General features: G+C 49.8%; 2 long non-coding RNA genes across 2 annotated transcripts in view; both read left to right on the plus strand.

Moving 5' to 3' along the window:
- LOC142819427 (uncharacterized) overlaps window positions 1-17,415 on the plus strand; it is a 47,879-nt gene extending 30,464 nt beyond the window's left edge. The window contains exons 4-5 of the long non-coding RNA XR_012897312.2: window positions 13,026-13,106; window positions 16,896-17,415. This is a non-coding gene — a long non-coding RNA (uncharacterized LOC142819427). The remainder of the gene's footprint in view (window positions 1-13,025; window positions 13,107-16,895) is intronic.
- On the plus strand, window positions 2,630-4,828 carry LOC142819428 (uncharacterized). The gene is made up of 2 exons (XR_012897313.2): window positions 2,630-3,427; window positions 4,642-4,828. It is a non-coding gene; the product is annotated as an uncharacterized LOC142819428 (long non-coding RNA).
- Window positions 17,416-21,610: the final 4,195 nt, after the last annotated feature.

Raw genomic sequence — 21,610 nt, forward strand, 5'->3', positions numbered from 1 at the left:
GGACCCCATTCATCTCAATGGTACTGTGCTGTTCATAAGTGCGGATCACCGTTCGTAAGTCGGGGACGCGCTTAATGGGAGGCTGGTCGTAAGTGCGGTTGGTCGTACGTCGATGCATTTGTAAGTCAGGGACCGGTTGTATTCTATTACCCAATAGTTAACTTTTCTAGTTCTGTGCTGTTATTTAGCGCCCATGTACCCCTAAGTCTTCTAAGAGCCCAGTAAGCAGTGGAAGTGTTGGTAGTGCTGCTAGCTAGACAATATTGACCTCCCAGGGTTCAGCAAATCCTTTGGTTTGGCACCAATCAGATCCCAAGGGTGCCAAATGAGAGAGGTTGAACCTGTATCTCCTCTCTAAGATTCAAGCTAGTAAAAAACAAGCTGATTTTTTGGACACATGCACCCCAACCATCATGACTCAACCCATCCAGGACATGTTCCGTTCTTAAGAATGCACTGGTTTCCAGGTGAAGCCGGGGGTGGATTCTTTGAAAGCTGCTCACTCTCTGTCTGTTCCAAAGTGCTGACGCAGAGCTAGGAAAAGGATATTTCCCAGGACGTTGCAGCAGAAACCATTGTGAACCATTCCAAAGCTAATAAACCGCAGCACACAGTCGTAACCTGCTGTCTTTTTCTGCCTACCACCAACTTCCCAGACCATGATGGCAAATTGGATCCCAACTGGAGGAGAGATGCCAGTGCTCCAATGCATGTGGGTATGCCTCTCTTTCCCAGATGGGAGAGAAAAGACAGGGAAGAGAGAGGAGAGAGACATGTTGCAATAGCCTGGTGTACAGACACCTCTAGGAAGGGCGGACAGTGAGACAGACAAAGGGGGGAAATGTAGTTTCCTGCCTGAAGAACTTTGGCTGACACATTTGCTGTGAGTAAGACACAGACTCCATGACCCCAGTCTGCTGCCTATTTTTATCTTGCCGACAATGACTCTCTTATCACAAGGCCATGGTCAGTGTGTCTACACCAAGCGGGTGTGGAAAGCCCATGACGGGCCTCGCTTTGCACTTCACGACTAAAGCAAAGTACCCAAAACCTTTCTCTTCTCTCCCTCTGCCCTACTTGTGGAGTGTGAGACTATGATCCAAAGAACGCACGTGCCACGTTGTTTCCATCCCTGTGCGTAATACATATATTTGATGTGCACGAAGGCATGTGTGCATGTGCACCATCAGTAGAAACAACAAACCTGCCTGTGGGTGCTCTCCTAATCAGCTGGGTGGCATTTGAATCTCTCCTGAGGGGCCGCACAAGTGCACAGTTTAGAGGGAACGCTGCTCCAAATAAAACCATGAGGAGATCTCTCTGCCTCCCATTCTGCAAGGAGAAAGGCATGAAATATAATCAATATGGGCTGACCATAATAAGGGCAGATAGGTCCTGTAATCAACTCCACCTCTTGGGGAGGAGCCCCCTAGTAAAGGTGGGGTGGGGGAGCATATGGAAGAGGGGCAGTAGAGGATATCCCAAAGGGAATCTATTCTGTTTGGCGTAAGGATCTGTGTGACAGCTAAGAAGATTGATTGCTCTTGGTATAAGAACTTGCCATGTGAGACTGGATGACTATGAATATGCCAGTAAAAGCAGTCCTGAATGGCCCTTGAGGTACGGTCTGTGTCCCAGACGAAAAGCCGCGAGTAAGAGCTAGTTTGAAAGCCTTTCGCTTTGGAAGCCTTTCACCGTACTAAGCAAAATCTTTACAGAATACAACAGGGGACTGTCCCTCTGGGCCTGCAGCTTCAGGAGTTGCAGTGACCCCTCACTGAAACACTGCTGCACTAAACATGGCTATTCGGTGTGTGTGACAGGGTGTATCTATCCCCCATTGACCCAGGGGGTGCTAACCGCACCCTGTGGGCCGAAGAGTCCAAGCCCCCACTGGCAACTTCAGAGCCGTGGAAATGAGAGGCCTGTATCCACCCAGCAAAGAATAAATAGAAACTGTTTTTAGCTTGTTCTGTGTTTAATTCTGTATTGGCTTCGTGGCTGGTGTGAGGGACTGAGCTCCTAACACACAGCTAGAATAGCCATGTGCCATCCAGCACTCCAGCATCCCAGAGCAGCTGTATCCCCTGGAGTTGGACTTTGAGTTTCCGGTCCTGGTTGGCAGGGGCTCCGCAGGCTGGATCTCTGCTTGGCTCCTGGATGCTTCCCTTTTATGCAGCTGTGGGTTTAAGCTCAGGATGGGTGACCTTGCTCTTCACTGATTTCCACTGCTGCGTGGGTTGGAAAGTTGGGCTTGGCTTTTTTGGGTTAGGACAGATGCTGAGAAAGGGGAGGAGGAAGGGGCCTCTGGTGTGGGGAAATGGGGTAAAACCATGTGTGCGTGGGAGGGGAATCCCTAGAATATGCAGGATGAAAATGAGCAGTGACAGGGTGGAGGTGGAAAAACAAGCAGTGAGATATTGTGAAAAATGAAGCCGCACTGGAGAGGGAAAAAGGAGATGGGAGCAGTCGGGCGGGGTGAGGAAGAAATAGAGCAAGATGGGACGAAAGGACGAGCAGAGGGGAGGATATCTCTCATTTAGCATTTCTATCAGTGGTGGGCAATAACCGGCCTGCAGGCCAGACGCGGTTTGCCAGGGTTAGTCTCTAGCAGGATGCCCACACTTTATTTACCTGCTTCACCACAGATACAGGCGCTGGCGGCTCCCATTGGCCGCAGATCACCATTCCCCGTCAATGGGAGCTACAGGAATCGGTGACCTGGCCTGCGCCACTTCTTGCAGCTCCCATTGGCTTCCAACGTATTGTGCACCCCTGATCTAGATGGTGCCTTCTCAAGTCTTCCAGGGGTGGTGTTTTGTATCACTAATCTGTAATACTGGTTTCCATGCAGCTCGGAATGAGTCTCGTTTTAATGGAAGCTCCCGGGGTGAGGGGTGAGGGACACTGATGAATAATCACAAGCAGGGCAAAAGCTGGTGAACTTCATTGTGAAACCCCAATGAGCAAGAGGTGAACACAACCTCATGTGCCAGGAACAGCTCTGAGCCCACCCCCTCCCAGCCCCTGGCTCGCTGCTGCTCTGGGAGAAGAGGGTGTTTTTATTATGAAGCCGAGTGGTTCTGCTTGTGCGGGAGGAGATGACTCAAAAATGCCTTGGAAGCTACCATGCGGGTGATGATGTCACTGGGACAGTGCATCACCATGGCGATCGCTGTGGGCTCATAAACCCCACTGACAATAATGTTCAAAAGAAGAAAATACAAAAGGGCAGCGATCTCCAGTGGCGGGCGCCAGGAACAACCCAGGGCTTGGGGATAAGCCTGCCAGGAAACTGGTGACTAGCCAAAGTGAGACTCTTATGTGGTTCATTTGGCAGTCCCCAGCCATGGCCTTGGGTAGGCCTACCCTACCCCACACAGCCTCACAGGCAGGACTCCTCTCCACACTCCAGCTTGGCCCCGGGGTCAGTGAAAGGGCTTCCCCGCAGGGTTGCTCATAAAAGGCTCAAAAATAATTGGGGAAGGGTCATCACTACCTGGGGGAAATGAGATTAATACAGGTGGGAGGTAGCTGGCTGGGGTGGTGTTGGTTTATGTGGGTGCTGATAGAAAAACCTAAGCATTACTGAAGAGAGACCCAGGGGAGCCGACAGCCTGCACAGGCCCCTGGACAAGGTGGGGTGGCCTGACTCTGTGCCCCAAGAAGGGGCGAGGCCTTGGGAGGAAGGGGCAGGGCTAGAGGGAAGGCCGTGCCATGCCGTAGCAGTGGCGGCCTCCAAGGGCTCTGGGCACCTTTAAATTGCTGGGCCCTGGGGCATTTGTCCCCTTTGGTCCTATTATCGGTGGGTCTGATGGAGACCATGAAACCCAGAGGGACCCCTGACATAGCTGGTCTGGGCCCCATGGAGTTGCTACAGCTGCTGTAGTTGGCTGCTGAGATTCCCTTAGAAGAGGAGCTTTGTAAGCCTATGGGGTCATGAGATCATGTGCAGTAATGAGCTGCTCTCAAGAGACTGGGGACATGGGAGAAGAGACATTTCCTGGGGACTCTTGATTACTGGTTTAACTTAGCTCCCAGCTTGCTCCCTGTGGAAGAGCGATGGAGACTGGAAGGGAATGGAACCCAAGCCAAGGAACTGAGGGATCAGATCTCCCCTATGGTTTCCCAGGTGCCAGTCATTTCTCCCCCTCTGTCTTTTTCCCTGCATGCATGTTTGTGGATGTGCAGGCCCCCTAAACCTAGAGGGAAAAGGACTGTCCAGAAGGAGGAAGCCAGAGGATAATGACTGGCATTGGGGGACCCACCCAGCCACCCCCCAAAATAACGGACTTGTGCACAGTGAGAAACGAGGCACAGACAGCTCAGATGTGGTGCAGCAGACAGGATACGAGTCAAACTCCTCTTTCCAGCTTGGAACTCATGTTCTACAACAGCCGCACTTCAAAGTGCTGTATGGCTCACTGTAACAGCACGACTGGCTTGCTCCCAGGTTCCAGGCTACGTGTGCCAGCTTCTCCCCTACCCCTGCACACAATCTTGCTGTCACAAGAGTGCTCTAGATCTGGGGAGATGGAGCTAGTTCATAGATAAAGTGCCAGGAGATGGTGCTCAAGAATATGTAGCGTAGTTTCTGGATTCAGTAGGACCAATACAACTTGTTGATGTTTTCCCTTGCAGATGGCTTCCTTTGTGCAGCAGCTTGCATGGGTTTTTTAACACTGGCGGTTGGTGGCGTGACAACCTTCCCCTCTGCATTGTCCCCTGTCCTGAACAGCTGTGCTGGGAGTTTGCTTCTTAATTGTTCCTGCCTTCTGCAAATTGTTCCTGCAAAACATTGTGGGATACATCGTATGCCCAAAACAAAGCTGTATTGTGCTCCTGTGTCCTGCTTTTCTAATGACATTAGAGAGGGAAACTTTATAAGGGAAACTTTATCCTTGCAGGCTCCTTAGGGCGAATCTACACAGCAGGGATGAACTCGAAATAAGCTACACAAATTGAGCTATGTCAATTGCATAGCTTATTTCGAGTTTTGGTGCTGTCTACACAGCACTTATTTCGAAATAAAGCACTCTTCCCCCGACTTCCCTTACTTCTCCTAAAATGAGGATTACAGGATTCCGAGTGAGAAATCCTCCAGCTTGACAGTGTTTTGACATTATGTTGAAATAACTGCTGGTTGTGTAGATGAGGACTTAGGCTGTGTCTACACTACAAAGAAAAATAGGCTGTTTACACGTGGCCAAATGTTGGAAAAAAACCCTCTTTTGAAACATCCCTTCTTCCTCATAGAACAAGGTTTACAGGCATGCCGAAAAAACGTGTCTACTTTTCCAAAAAATTTTTTGGAAAAGCAGATGCATTCCTTGGATGCGGTAGAGCTTTTCTGGGATACTAGAGGTATCCCAGAAAAGCTCTGTAGTCTAGATGTACCCTAAGTTATTTCAAAATAATGTTGCTGTGCAGACATAACCTTAATGTTCAGCATTCTCCTGGTCTTGACTTCCCCCTTCTTCTGCCTCTGGCTCCATTCATGCATGTAGAGAGCACACTGTGTGTTAGAAATGCAGCCGCTTGCTTTGATTTAAGAGTGCAGGTGCTCTTGGCTCTACCTCTCCACAAGCTCGCCCCGCCTGCTGTTAAGAGGAAATGCATCGGACATGCTGTCAGACTTCCCAGGCCTCTTTTTCATTGAGCTGCTTCACTGCTACTGATGTCAATGAGGCAGCAATGTACAAACAGGTGTCCATTACTCGAGGTTTCCAAAGAAAGTTCAGGAAGACTGATGCCCAAGTCAGGGGGAAAGGGATAGATTGGAGCCAACAGTCTGGCTGGAAACTTGATGTCATGGACACCTGGAGGGAGGCTGCTACAGCTTTCCCACCACATACGCCCTATCACTGTTCCTTAACCCTCTGCTTGCTAACTTCTGATTGTCCTCACGAGCAGGTCAGGAGTTAAGCCATTTTGCTAGCTAGGCTGAGTGGCTTCCTTCAGGCATAAAAGGCACATAATTCTGCGTGATCTTAGGGTTTGTCTACACTGCGGTGCTATGTCGGGATACTTCCGGTATCCTGAAATAGCTATTGTGCATCTTTTAAACAAGCCTTTTATTTTGAAATAAATATAACAGGTTCGCTGTTCGGACATCTCTGTAAACCTCGTTCCATGAGGATTAACGGACATTTTGGAATAGCAATTTATATAAAAATTTGGTGCTGTGTAGACAGCACCAAATTTCAAGATAAGCTATTTCAAATTGCACTCAAAATAAGCTATGCAATTTGTGTAGCTCAAATTGCCCAGCTTATTTCGAGTTATGGGTCCAATGTAGATGCACCCTCACAGTGCTTTTCACTACTCTCAGGTAGGAAAACAATTGCAAACAAAAGACAAATTCCAAACCTGCTTTGCACATTCATGAAACCCAATTTTTAAAAAGTCTGGAGTACTTGCAGCTCCCCTTAGCTGGCACCACTGCAAATCCAACCAGTATCCAAATTCTATCCAGGTTAAGGCAAAACATGGAGTGCAAGTGTATCTCTGAACATGGCTATGTTGTTGGCAGGTTTGTTCCACTAGCAGGTTGGAGACAGTCAAACATTCAGCAGGTCGAGGCTGGGAGGTGGGAGAGTGCAAGTTGCAGATGCCAGGAGTGGCCAAATGTACTGATCCTCTGAGGAGCATACAACAATCTTCAGCACTTCAGGAGCTTGCCTGTAGGAGCTCAGGACCTTAACCCCATGGAAGGCACCAGCTGGGGCTAAGGGCCTCAGTCCTGATCCTGCTGAAGCCCCTGAGCCCTGGGAGGTGCACCCCACCAGGCTGAAACCCTGAGATCTCTCTCCACACTGGGTAGAAGTCCCTACCCTGCTGCAAGGCAGAGGTCCCATCCCCGAACTCTGGTAGGTGGATAATAAGGGGTTGGGTAAAGTGTGTTTGGGGGGGTAGGGTGAGAGAGGGGAGGGGCTCTGAGAGACACACTTTAACTGTAAAAGAGCTGTATGTGGTTCATGAGCCATGGTTTGGCCATCCTGGTATATGCTGAGGGTAACTGTGAGTAAAGTGGATTTGCCATTTTAATGAAACTGACATTTTAAACGCTTTAGTAAGAATGTTTCTTGTTTGAAGGTCTATCCCTCCCCCCCTCACTTATTTACTTCCTGGGACTCAGGAGACTTGGGAATCAATTCCCTGCTCTGCCACAGACTTCTTGTGTCACCCTGGGCAAGTCATTTAGGCAATGTCTACCTGGCCTGGTCCAACTATGGGGATGTAAATTGCATTGCGCATCAAAGTGCTGTGCTGTAATTCCTCCATGTGGACACTGTAGCAAACTAAACAGTTCCTGCTTCAGATTAATGTAGCCCTGTTTGAAGAGGATACACTAAGAACCTTTTAGTTTGCTTGTACTACATCCACAAGAGACTGTTCCACCACTGGTTGTTAATTTAAAGTGGAGTAGTTAAACTACATTAAACCCTTGATAGATGTGAACACTGTCTATCAGAATCAAGGTGGCCTTAAATCAGTTTTTTTAATTCACTTTTGAAGTGACTTAGTCTAAACTGAATTAAGGCCACTTTATCTTCTCAATGATAATGTCCACTGGGGAATTAAATGGTCCTGTGGAAAAGCTCTACAGATATAATCTATTACTGAAAAATAAAACACAGGGGCTGTGTCTAGACTGGCCAGTTCTTCCAGAAAATCAGCAGCTTTTCTGAAAAAACTTCCAGCTGTCTACACTGGCCGCTTGAATTTCCGGAAAAGCACTGATGATCTCATGTAAGATTGTCAGTGCTTTTCCGGAAATACTATGCTGCTCCCATTCGGGCAAAAGTCTTTTTCTGAAAGACGTTTGCGCAAAAGGGCCAGTGTAGACAGCACAGTACTGTTTTCCTCAAAAAAGCCCCGATCACGAAAATGGCGATCGGGGCTTTTTTGCGGAAAACCGCGTCTAAATTGGTCATGGACGCTTTTCCACAAAAAGCGCTTTTGCAGAAAAGCATCCTGCCAATCTAGACGCGCTTTTCCAAAAATGCTTTTAACGGAAAACTTTTCCGTTAAAAGCATTTTCGGAAAATCATGCCAGTCTAGACGTAGCCACTAGGATTGTGTTACTGCAGAAGAACACGGCAGTGAAATTGACCAGAAACAGAAAATAAAAGTGGCTAGTTTGTTTTCATAATTTAGATGTGAAGAAGAAACTATAAACTATCTGCCTAGAGCTCTTAGGCTTGGGATGTCACTTGTCACTGTGATGTCTCAACTCTTCCTCTGACAGCACTTTGGCCTGGTTGTCTTGCTCTGATTCCTGTTCCATTATAAGCCTGAAAACTTTCCTTTTCACACAGTCACCTGCAAACCATTCAATGTACAAATCCGAGTGGGACAGAGGAAGCAGGGGGAAAGACCCTTGCCTTCTTCTTTAACCCTCTAGTGCAGGCAATAATGCACCACATTGGGCAGGGCAGGAGCTGCTGGTGAAGTCCTGAGCCAAAGGCGGATAGATAAAGACGCAATTATGTTTTGGAGATTTCAGAGATACAGAGACTCTGGAGAGAGTGAACAAAATTCCAGGGATTTTTCATGTGCAATTGGATATTTCCTTCAACAGTCTCTAGACTAAATAACACTCCTTGTTTCTAAATGGGCATTATGTCCTGCTGCCCTGGCGGTGTGTCCTCCAAGTCCAGAATGAACGAGAAAAGGCCTTGCAGCTATTTGAGGAAGGTAGAAGGATGGAGAGTACAGAACTTAGCAAAGAGTTTTGGGGCAACTTGTTCCCCTTCCTCACCACATTCCCGCCCCCCAACCTCTTCGCCCCCCCCCCCACCACCTTTTTTCTGGCTGACAGTACATCTTACCCTGCACCGCTTTTATCCAGGATGAAGTTCTAAGGTTTGTGTTGTGCAGAACAGGCTAGATGAGCATAATGCTGTCGTCTAGCCTTCCCATTTAGGCTCTTATACAAACATGTCCCCATTGCAACAAATGTGTGGCCACGTAGGACACTCTGAGTCTGCTCATCAGGAGGCCATGTAGTAGAATCCACCTGAATTAAAGGAGAGTCTGACTTTGGAGCTAGCTCTGAAGTCAGTGACATTGTAGCCTGCAATCTCACAGGGCTGTGCTGTGCTCCATTTTCACAACCGAAATTGCTTTGCACCTGGTCAGTATTTGGATGGGATATATCTAAGAATGACCCACGTACTGCTGTTATCTTTGCACATTCAGGGAGGACAACTGAGGTCACAGGCTACTAAGAAAGGGTCTTCTCACCACTGTTGGAGATAAGCCACATCCACACTGATTCAAGTAGCACGGCTGTCACACTCCCATCTCTGTAGCCCTTCCTTTTCTGTTTTCTTTTTTCTTCAGCATCTGAGGAGGTGAGTTGTATCTCACAGAATCTTAGAACTGGAAGGGACCTTGAGAGGTCATCGAGTCCAGTCCCCTAAGTGTATCCCCTAATACCATGTGGCGGGGCAACTGGCTGGAAGGGGTTAAAGCAGGCTAGAGGGAACCTGCGCAGAATACTGGCCAATCAGAGAGAGACTTTTAAAGAGCCAGTTAGGGCGTGGCTTGCTGGGGCAGCCCTGTATATAAAGAGCTGCCCAGTAGAAAAAGTCAGTTAGATCCTGACCAGGGAAGGTACAAGACTTGGTTCCTACGGAAGCAGCTTCAGGAGAGCAGTGCTGGTCAGGCTTAGGAGGGCTAGAGAGGGAGGTTTCTGCCTTATACCTGTCAAGCTTCTGGCCTTGCCACAAGGGCCAGGAGGGTGCAAAGGATCACAGGGGAAATGGCTCAGGGAACAACAGGCAATGAAGGGGAACAGAGGAGGGAAAGACAAAGCTGCCACCAGAGGGACCCTTGCACCGAGTCTAGCCACCATGGTTGCGTGGCCTGGTAGAAATGTGGTTTGCCCCTGAAGTGAGGGGCTGATTAAGACTACACTTGGCCATTGTGGCAGACACCACATGAAGAACTGCTGATAACCCTCGGAAGGAGGGCAAAAGACCACGAGAGTGCTGCCGGAGGTCAGTACCCTGAATAGGATGCCACAATCTGGGAATAACGTGGAGCCGGAACTCAAACATGGACTGCAAACGGGGAAGATGCCAGCCAGGAGGAGGGGCCCTGCTGACAACCAAGCCAATTCCCCAGATCTACCAGCAGGAGGAGCCACAGCAGTGAGTCGTGTCCCGTGACATACCCTCATAAATGTGTTAGTCTTTAAAATGCTGAAACAGACCAACACCGCCACCCCTCTGAAACAGATCTTTAAAAAAAGAACAAAATGGATCCAGGGAATGATTTGTCAGTCTACTCTGATACCTGGAAAGATATTGGAATCATTTATTAAACAATCAGTTTGTAAGTATCGAGAGGATAATAAGGTCATAAACAAATCACACTAACCCATCCTGATTTCCTTCTTTGACAGGGTTACTGGTCTAGCAGATGGAAGCAACCAGAAGATATGATATGTCTTGATTTTAGTAATGCTTTTAGTAATGATTTTTAAGAACAGGCTGGACAAACTGATGTCGGGGGCAGTCTAGAACATCCGCTTCCCGCAGCTCCACTTGGCAGGAAATGGCAAACTGCAGCCAATGGCAGCTGTGAGGCTCCGTGCCTATGGACGCTTAGATAAACAAAGCATCTCGTGGCCCACCAGAGACTTACCCAGGCAGGACCGCAACCCAACTTCTGGAAAACCTCTGGTCTAGAACAGCGGTGGGCAATCTGCAGAGCGGAGGGTTACCAAATTCTGCTGGTTTTCGTCCAGGTAGTTTTTTCCTACCGATGTTGCTAAAGTGACACGCACGTAAAGCAAGGACACATGACGTGAGGTCCGTGTTGATTACACACAATGCTGACTGGGAGAGCCATGCGCACCCTGTGCCTCCAACCAAAGTGCTGCTACAGTTCAACTGACACACCCTGCAAATTCTAGGTCCCCAAGCACAGTTAGCAAAACTACCCTGTTCTGGGAGACTGTCATGGTTACAACAATCTAGTAGCTCACTGAGATGGAGGGCTACTCATGAACCTAGGTTGCCCATCGCTCATCTAAAAGGTTTACTAGATCCTGCCTCAGCATGGGAGGCTGAACTTGATGACCTCTCGAGGTCCCTTCCTACAATTCTGTGATTTTATGTCCTAGGGTGACACTGGCCCTTTAAGAGAAAAGAAGCCAGTGCACCTGTGACGGGTCACTTGACCCTCCACCCCAACCACCCCATTAGGCCTTAAAAAGGGCACTGGAAGTGGGGAGGTTCCAAAGGGAAGGCAAGAGAAGCAGCTGGGAGATGCTGGGAGCGGAGGTGGGACAGTGGGAGCTATTGGAGTAGCCTGAGGGGAGCAGTAACTACGAGCTGTGCAAACTGTGGAGAGAACCGGCCGGAGCAAGGGAAAGAGGCCAAGTTACCGGAAGGCTTGTGCAGAGCCGCTAGGAGTAAGGGGAAGAATCAGGCTGACCAGTGTACGTGGAGCACAGGAACCAGGGGTTGATCCTAAAGCGAGGAGTAGGAGTCACCAGCAGGGAGCTTTCCTGAGGAAGACCCTGTCTTGGGGGTCCAGGAGAAGACTTGCCAGAGAGAAGCAGGTCTTGGAGCTCTCTGGTAGAAGGCCTGGGGAGTGGGCTCCTATGGCGTAGGCTGCGGGAGCTAGGGCAGAGTGGTTAAGGCAGGGGTTCTCAAACTTTGTGATACAGTGACCCCCTAAAATGCTAAATGAATTCGTGTGACCCACCCTCACGGCTCCACGAGTAAGGCTAATCATTTTATTGGGATTAGGATTGGATAAGAATTAAATATGCCAAAAACCGATTCCCGTTGCGACCCCCCTCTAGTTGCTTGTGACTCCCCGGGGGGTTGAGACCCACAGTTTGAGAAACACTGGGTTAAGGACTCGGGTGGGTGACCTGGGGAGGGTGACCTTTGAGGGGGATTGAAGAGCAGCTGCATTGGAACCATGTTTTACATTGGGACTGGAGAGGAGTTGTTTTCACTGCAGAGGATCTGTGGACTGTGGTACTTCCTATGTCAATAAAGGGGTTTGTATTTGCTGCTAAGAGACAGTGTTCCTTTGCCCGGGTGGATGCCAAGGGGGATTGAGATGGGCCCACTTGTCCTACCACAGCCTTTCCCAGGAGAGCTCTCCAAGCAGTGTTGCTGTATAACGCTGCAGGAAGTGTTTCTAGCCCAGTGTTTCTCAACCAGTGGTATGAGTACCCTTAGGGGGACTCGAGAGAAGTCTGGGGGGTACGTCAACACAACTGAAATTTGGAGAAAACTGAATTTTTGTTGTAAGTTTTACAGCACTTTATTGGTTTTGTACTTTTTACACCTAAAAATGTCATCGCCCGCCTGGCTATAATTAAATTGTTTAAAAAAATGTGCTGCAATGGTAGAAAAATTCTGTGTGTCTGAAAACTGTAGGTACTGGGGGTACTTACAAGTTGTTGTTTTTTTTTAAAACGGGGTACCTTATAAAAAAAAAGGTTGAGAAACAATGGTCTAGACATTTGCTGTGGGGGGGCCCTTTTCTGGTGGTCAGCACTCAAACAGTCGCCCAGCAAAGGGATGGGAGCTGTCTCAACCGGCTCCAGGACTGAACCAGCCCCTGAGTGGGACAGAAGAGGTACAAGCCTCTTTCTTTGTGCTGGAGTGTGTACTTCCCTGTTCCTACGTGACACGTCTGCTGCCCATGCCCTGGGGCATGTGGAAATGCATTGACAAACTTTGTGGCCTCGTTTACACTAGAAAAAGTTTGCTGGCTATACTGGTTCCCCAAGCAAAATAAACTGTACTAGAACAAGTACCTTTATGGTGCTGTGAGTGCATGTGTGCTAGGGCTTTTGTTCAAATAAAAATGTCACAAAAATAACACACACCCCCCAACTGACATGGCTACACCAGTAAAGGTGTCTCATGTGGAGGTGGCCAGAGCTGAAGCTGGCTTGAAGTGCGGGTGCCCGGGGAGGTGGTTTTTTGCCGGGGCTCTTGGGATGTGTGAAGAGAACCTAATGTCTGCCTGTTCTTCCTTCCCAGCTTGATTTCACAACATTCCCCTCCGGAGCCTGCCTTGCCGCTCCAAGCCCAGCCTTGGTTGACTCTGGGCAGCTACTGAAGGTGAGCCTCTGACACTCAATGGTGTATTGAAGCACATCAGGAAAGGATCTGGTAAGGTATTTCCTCTGGGCTGGGTGCCCAGTAACTTTGGAGGGGGGAGGACGAGGGTTTCCAAGGCCCCTTCAGAAAGCAACGCCAGTGCCTGTCTAGCATGGCAGAAGGAGAGGGGAGTCTCCAGCCAAGTCCTCTCTCGACTTTGGATTGAGCACGTGGGGCTGCTGCCCCTTTGTTGTTGCTAATAGATGGAACTGTTCCTTTCATAAAGCAGGGCCCCCTGGCCAAGTTTAGACATCGTCTAGACTCAGCCTGTGTATTTATAACTCTGGCCCATGACGGGACGGCCAGTGGGGTATAAACAGCATTCAAACATGATGAGAGGCACTGCTATTTATACCACCGGGGTGCTGAATTTAGAGACCTACAACTCAAGAGACAGAGGCTGCAATTTACAGCCCAGCGAGTCGGCTGCCCCTCCGGGTGTGGTGGGCGGCGGGGAGAGCAGGAGATGACATGAGTTATACTCACTGGTTAATGCTGGAGCTGAGCAGGAGTGAGACATGGGGCCAAGCTCAGCCCTACGGTAACACCACCGATTGCAGCGTCATCCCACTGAGGATGAGTTTGGCCTAGTGACTGCAAGACACACGCAGGGTGATTAGCAGCTGAGTCAAGCTCAGCCCAGCTCTTACTGCCTCAGCCAGAAGGCAGCTCCTGGGCTGGTCTTGTGGGTGAGCTGCTGCCTGTGACCTAGGTGGGTCTTGGTACTGCTAATGGCTGTGTCCAGTCAATAGATACTTGTCAACCCTCTCGCAAGGCTAAGATCTGACAAGCTCATGACAGTAACACAAGCCAGGGGAGAGTGCTGTATCAATTATTTGCCTCTTGAATACAGGCAGACAACCAGGGAGGGAGCCCATAAGCAGCTTGAAGTGAGAGAAGGAGCATAGCAGGCTGGGACGTGCTGTCTTGGTGAACATCCCTGAACTCTGGTTTTTTTCATGTGACTTGGGTACAGTCTTCTGCCAGGCAAAGGTTAGCTGCTGTTGTCCCACTTGGCTCTCCAAAAGCCTTAACCTAGGAGACAGAGGGACAGGTCTGAGTATTTGGGAGTCATTTCTCTGCCCCCATGTGTCTCCAAAGCAGCTGCTTTTAAGCTGGTCAGATTTTGGCTCCAAACAATTGGAGTAGGCTTTTGTTCTATGGCACAGTCCCTCTGAGGATGTTAATTCACTTTACAAACACAAATTAAGCCTCATGACACCCCTTTGACTAGGAGGGGAACACTGAGTTGGACACGTATTAGGCACGATCCAGATCTCCTGGTACTGGTATCTCAGCCAGGATACCATTCTTCCTCCTTAAGGAAAAACTAGAAGAGCAACAGTATGTAAGCTGCCAGGGCATGGGCAGCCTACCTAGCGGGTATATCAGGACCTGGCCTGGTTATTGTGTAGGCCATTTGAGTCCATAGATTGAGGAATCTGGCAGTGGGCCAAGTGTGAAGCTGGAGTCACGGTGGAGGGGCCAAGCCAAAGGACAGAACCAGACGACAAAACCTAAGCCAAAAGGTGAGTTGGAATTTGAGACAGATTCAGGAGTCGGAAACCAGAGCAGAGCAGAAATGAGACTGGGAGCAAGGGCTGGAGAGGGAAGTAGAAGTAACAGAGTGAGCACAGCGGCAGGCATAATGTACACTGAGCAGTTTCTGCAAGGCCCAACCGCTGGGCTCATCTGGAAGTGCTGCCATTTGGAGGGGTCTCATTGGGTCCAGCTGAGCTTGTTGGGTTGCCTAGTGACCAGGCTGGAAGCCAGCTGTGCCCGGGACATGGGATTGGCAACTGGACAAAGCAAGTCTGAAATGTGAGTTCTATTTGCATGGGAGAAAATATAATCTAGTGGTAGGAGCATCAGAGTGGGGAGCAACTCACTGCAATACCTTGGGTCTACGTCTACATTGGCAAGATTTTGCGCAAATACTTTTAACGCAAGAGTTTTTGCGTTAAAGTATTTGCGCAAGAGAGCGTCTACACTGGCACGTGTAAACGCAAAAGCACCCGTGCCAGTGTAGACGCTCTCTTGCGCAAGAAAGCTCCGATGGCCATTTTAGCCAGTAACGTTGCCTGTCTACATTGGCCTCTTGCGCAACAGCAGTTGCGCAAGAGGGCTTATCCCTGAGCGGGAGCATCAGAGTATTTGCGTAAGAAGCACTGATTTTATACATTAGAACGTCAGTGTTCTTGCGCAAGTACTTGCAGCCAGTGTAGACAGGTGGCAAGATTTTGCACAAAAGCAACTGCTTTTGCGCAAAATCTTGCCAATGTAGACACAGCCACGGTGTGTCACAACCTCTCTTCATTAGTCAAAGGCAGATAACACTGTCAAAGGCAGATAACACTGACCCAGTTTTGCTTCATGTCTGCAAACAGCGCTGCAGTCCTTGTGTGAAATGAGATGGAAGTACAGTGCATTATTGGCACTTGGGTTTGGTCTATCAACCACCCAGTCCAATTTCTTTATTGACCCTGCAGCCTTGGAACGGACCCATGTGGATTTCCATTCCAGCTTGTCTGTGTCCTGAGACAAGGTTTTTTTTTTTATTTAGTTGTTTGTTTTTAACCCTTTACAAACCTCTTGCCTAACAGCAGCTTTCTGGTGTATGGTTGTGGCACTGATCCGTTCTCCCTGGGAGTCATTACTGGCTCTTCCCCAGCCTCAGAAAGGCACGAGAAAGGCAGGGTGAAAGAGCCAGTTGAATGAACAGGGTACTCCAAAGTCAACAGGAGGCCTCTGCCCAATCTCTGCTTCGGTGCTGCCAGGGAAGCAGTGTCACAACAGGACAGAGCTGCACTTCCTCCTTCTCTCCCCCTCACACTCCCTCCCTTGTCCTGCAAAAAGTTCTAGGTCACTGCCTCAAACTGGGAGGAACTGGTTCTGCAGGAGAATGGAGGGGCCAAAAAGAGTGAGGTTGAACTCCTGGCAATATATATCCTCCTGCATCCTTCGTATGTCATGCAACACCCCACTCTGAAGCCTCCCCAAAACACTGGTACAGACATAACTCACCTTCATAATCCCTTGTGAGAATGCAGTGCTTTTCCTCTGAGGAGGCAATGCCCTTTGAGTCCCACCACCCCACCCCACCTCACCAACCATGGCCCCCTTTATAGATGGAGAACTGGGGCCCAGAAAAGAAGGGCCCAAACCCACAGTCATGGGGAGGAGGTGGGAATTGAACCCTGAACTGCCAAGTCACACCCCAGTGCTGTAATTAAGGGGATGTCTGCCCTATGCAGCTCACAGCCTTGTTGCTAAAAGTCCACGTGTGTGAGTGCTGTTTTTCTGCACTTTTGTTGACTAAATACTTCCACCCCCAGTGAGGGGGGTTTGCTTTAGCAGCGTTCACATTTTCAAAACTTTGTCATTCATTGGGGCGGGAAGGGGGAGCGTTGAACATAAGGTTTGCCAGGTGTCCGGTTTTGGTCTGGACAGTCAGGCAAGGGCGGGGAGAGCGAGGAGTGCAGGGATTTTTAAAGGCACATGTTAGTTGGTTTCCCACTTCCCTTTTTTTCTTTGCTCAACCAATTTTTTTCTTGCCATGTTCGGGATTTTTTTTATGAAAGCAACCCTAGTTGAACAACATAAGTTCTGTTGATCAAATGCAAGTGTAGACATAACCTAAGAGATCAGCCTCACTCCCCAGTGAAGCTGCTACATTAGTAGGGTCCCTCTTTAAAGGAGTGGGGTTCCTCCCCTACTCCCTAAAACTGGCTTCCCTTTCCCCTTCTCCAGATCCCAAGGACCTATCATCTCCTCTGTTGCCCTGCACTTTGTGGATCACTTGAAAATGAGGTGTCACGTCTTGCTGTTCTGATTGCGTGTCCCTGTGTGAGACGCACAAAGGAGAGATGAATCATCCCATTGTGTGCAACACTGGGGAGAAGTCTGGACACAGGAAACTGCCTTCATGTTGAAATGAGTGAGAGTCGCACACAAGCTTCCGCCGCAGCCGCAACTTTCCCTCCTGCCTGGCGCTGCCAGACGGCAGGCGTGCAAAGGCGAGGGACAGCATGAGGTGTGTGCCATCGGTTTCCCCGCACATGGCCCTGCGCTTTATTATGGGCCCCACTCCAGGTTCTATTCTCATGTGCTGGAGATTTAGACAATTTTTTTGTTACCTATTAAAACAATAATGAGTAAAAGTTCAAATCCTATTAAAAATGCCTAAGTCCGTGCCTTAGTTTTGTTGTAAGGAACGTTTTATTTCTATATCTACAACGAAGGTCAAAATACAGAGGTCCATGTTAAACCAAGCGCCATCACAAAGACTGGAATGCGCTCGCTGCAGCGTAAAAGAGAGAGAGATGATCCTGCATCAGGCACAGTGGGCTAAGTGCCACTTTGACAATTTTGAGTGTGTTAATGCGGTGGAACGTGGTTTTAGGCAACGTTTTATAGTGAATCTGGATTTGTTTTCTTTGTCGTTTTATACACTTGGGCTACGTCTACACCACAAGGTTTTTGCGCAAAACCTGGCGGAGCAGCCACACCTCAAGCACGTTTTTGCGCAAGAAAATTGACAGAACAGAGGGCTTTTGCCAGTAGAATTATTCCTCTCTCCACGAGGAATAGCTCCTTTTTGCGCTACAGTTCTTGTGCAAAAAGGCAGGTGTGGATGTTCCGAAAGGGTATTTGCACAAGAAACCTCTATCGGAAAAAGCACAGGTGCTCTGATGGCCATTCTGTGAATGGCCATCAGAGCTTTCTTGTGCAAGAGTGTCCATGCAGTGTGAATGCTCTCTTGCGCAAAAGCACATTGCTTTTGCGATGCATTTTGAGGTGTGGATGCGCTTTTGCACAAGAAGTTTTTGCACAAGAACTCTTCCGCAAAAGGCTTCTTGCGCAAAAACCCTGCAGTGTAGATATACACGCCCCAATCAAAGGAGCCCCCCCCCCAAATAATCACACCGGCCCTATGTTTGGACACAGGAACCTGCCTTAATATTGAAATGTGCGAGAGTCACACACAGCTTCCGCCGCAGCCTCTACTTTCCCTCCTGCCTGGCACAGAGAGAAAATAGGCATGCAAAGGCCCTCTTGGTTCACAAACTCTTCTCCCAGGAAGAAGGGCAAGCAGTCCCTGGAGCAGCTAAACGGGCACAACAAGGCACAGCATGAGCAGAGCAGAGGAGAGGTCACTGGAGGAAAAGCAGCAGAGCAGACCCCATGCACATGTGGCACGTCTGTGCCTGACAGCGTTTGCCAGCTTCCCGGTGAAGGGCGAGGAGAGCGGCTGCAAATTCCTGCTGCTGCTTTGGAGCGTGATAAATCGTGAGAATGGCTCCTCCCTTCACGCCTGCCAGCACAGCGTTGAAATAAAATCAGAGAAGGGTGAAGAATAAGCGAGAGGGGTCAGGGAGCCACTGTACATCTCAGTGCACTGAGTCCATCACTGACAGCCAGAAATGTAGCTGATTGCCCCTTTCGGGGGTGATGTAGGATTGAGGAGTTTCCACTCAGAGCATCCACCTGGCTGCAGAGAACAAAAGACCTGCCAGGCTGCCAATATGTTCCCCCTCATCCCCACAGTACACTGTGAAAGGACCATAATGGAGATGGACAGCAGCAGGCAAATGTCCCTTGGCTGCTTCATGCCCCAGTCCCCATGTGCAAAGCCACTCATTGGTGCTTCCCAACAAGCAGAGAGTGGAGCAGAACTTCTGCAGGGGGGCTCCGAGTGCCACGAGACCTGCTGTGTTTGGGCATAATTAGTCTTTAATGAGCTAGCTGAATGCAAGGCAAGAATTTATGGGCCACAGAGAGTTCTGCTGTGAGTGTTTATAGTGCCCCATTGCATACAGCTGGGCTGCTGTGCAAACAACATTTTAAAGGCAGCTGTCCCAAAAGGGGCCACACGGTTTGGATCAAACAAACCCACAAAGGCAGGGGTGGGGGAGAAAGAGCCAGCGAAAGAGAAGAGGGGAGATGCGAACAGTCAAAGATGAATTCACTCAAATAGAAAAGCCTCAGAGACAACTGTAAAGAGATTTCTGGAACATGCTCAGGGCAGCAGCATGACAGATGATGTCCCTGAATGAGGAAGGGTTTGAACACGACTTCCCCACAGGGCAAAGTGGAAGCACAGCCACGTCAGTGGGGGGGACAGTGCGTTCTTGCGGTTAGGAACTCTGGACTTAGGTCCTAGATCTGCGGCAGACTCCCTGGATGAACTAGGGCTGGACTTCACTGCAGAGTTAGCCATGGCTTTTAGTCGGGGTTGCCCCGCTCCTCCCTCTCAGCTGTGTCCGGTGGCGTTCTCGAGCCAGGGGAGCTGGTGGGGGCTATAGGCTTATACCCACTTGCCTGGTTCGACTGGGCTGGTACCACGCTCACTTTGCAGGCTGAGCCGTGCGGTGTTCCTAGTCGTCTAATGTATTCCCACTATTCCCTGTGTGCCCAGGCACGTTCCCCTGCTATTCACTGGGAAAGAATCAGAGCCTCTTTGTTCTCAGCACAAGGACCCCTGGGAGATGCCCTTAGAAGCCAAGAGTGATGCATACAGGGGAGAGCACCAGTGACCACACGGGGCCTGCCTTTGCAGGGTGGTTGCTCTTACCCAGACTAGCTTGACATGGATACCAGCTCCCCCCCCCCCCCCAGCAACTTCTTTATGGGCAGAAGGGTCTAGTCCAGGTGGCTGAGGGAGGTCTGGACAAGTCACTGTTGTGCTCTGATGCGCACCAGACCAGCAACCCAAAAATATAAGGAAATTGAAGCCAGAGGTGATGCATCAAAACATGGAATAATGATGAACCAGTTAAGCCAGCCACGGGCTGGACAAAACATAACAACTGTCCGGATGGCAGGTAGGAAGCAGCAGGCCTTGAATAACAGCTCACACCCAACACCGTCCCATTCCCACACACACAGGCGTGCACTCACACACGCACACAGGAACAGGACTTGGAACACCCAGTTCAGGGAGCAGGAACTAGGCAATGTACGGGAACAAGAACAGCGAGCAGGAAGCCATAATCAGGCAGACAACGCAGCCACACCAGACATCACAATCACCCCGACTGCTCCGTCTGAGCAGGGGCACGGCGTGCCAATGAATCAACATGATTCTCTTCCCCTTTAACCGGGGGAGTGTCTCTGCACGGCTTTCAGGCCCAAACTGTCGTGCCGGAGTTTCAGGCTGAGTTAGTTACGGAGCCTTCCACGTGAGCGATCAAGCTGGAAGCTCTTACACCGCCCCACACGCATGCAGACGCGCTGTGGGTTGGTGACTCACCCAGCCATCCTGCGGTGGGTAATTGTGGCTGAGCGGGCAGGTGCGCGAGAGTCTAGGCTGGCAGGCACCCTACAGGGTCTGTGCATCTGTGATTTGGCACACATGCAATGCTAAAGAAGGGTGTGGCGCCCTCTAGTGTGTGTAGCAAAGTGTCACAGTGCCTGAGCCGCATGGCCAGGGACTGTTGGCCCTCCCTGAGTTCTGTGCCCTTTTTAACTCCCTCTCTTGCAGGGGTGGGGAACCTGGAGGCTGGTTGTGGCTTGCCTGGATCCGGCCCCTGAGGCTCAGGGTCCCCCCAGTATTGGGGAGCCCTCCCAGGCACTGCAGTGTCCCCACTGCTCCTCTGCAGGATTGGAGCACACAAGATCTACTGGGCGGGGTCCCCTAGAGTTTAGTGTATAAGGGCAATGTAGGGAGTGTCTTTTTCCTTCTCAATTTGGGGCCACACCAGCAAGGGTTTTGGTTTTGGGGGGCGGGGTTGCTTCTCACTTGTGTGTGCCCCCCTACTGATTTTTCTGTGGGTCGTGCCTCAGCCCACTGCATGGTTTACGGGCCACCTCTGCACCATGAGCTGCAGAATTATGAAGAGTCTCGCAGGTGTGAGACAGCCCCGGTGAAGTTCATGGTTACTATACTCAGCGGCCGCCATGGCTGAGCTGATGTTCATGATGCAGCTGCATCTTCGTGTCAGGGGGTCGTGAGGAAGGGGCTGCAGTGTGGCTACAAGTTTGACAAAGTACCTATAACTTGGAATGGCCAGCTTCAACCAACAGCTGGGGTTTATTCACCCCTTTTTCTCTCCCTGCGTCCTCACAAAGGCAGCAATCCCTGTAAAGGAATGTGGGCTTATTGGCCTAAAATATGTAGCTGAACAGTAGCTCAGGGATGCCAACCCCAAGGAAACCTCATTTGAGTCCTGGGTTTGATTCAATGCCGCCTAGCATTGTGGCTTGGAACCGGCGTACATTTTAAAGGTACAGCAGTGGCGTGTGAGCTGCTTGCAGGAGATTTCAGCTTCAAGTGGTGGAAGTTGGACATCAGCTCTTCTCAAGAGACGTCAGAAGGATCTGAACTAGGAAACACAACTAATTTGGAAATCTGACAGAGTGAGGGCAGGTTTGAACCCAGCCCTTTTGTGCTCACCCAAACCCCAGTGTAGTTTGGAGCAGATGTTCTAGTGTCGGTACATCTCATAGCAACATTGGCAGGGTTT

Source organism: Pelodiscus sinensis, chromosome 24 (genome assembly GCF_052426305.1).
Source record: "Pelodiscus sinensis isolate ZL-2025 chromosome 24, ASM5242630v1, whole genome shotgun sequence".
NCBI lineage: Eukaryota > Metazoa > Chordata > Testudines > Trionychidae > Pelodiscus > Pelodiscus sinensis.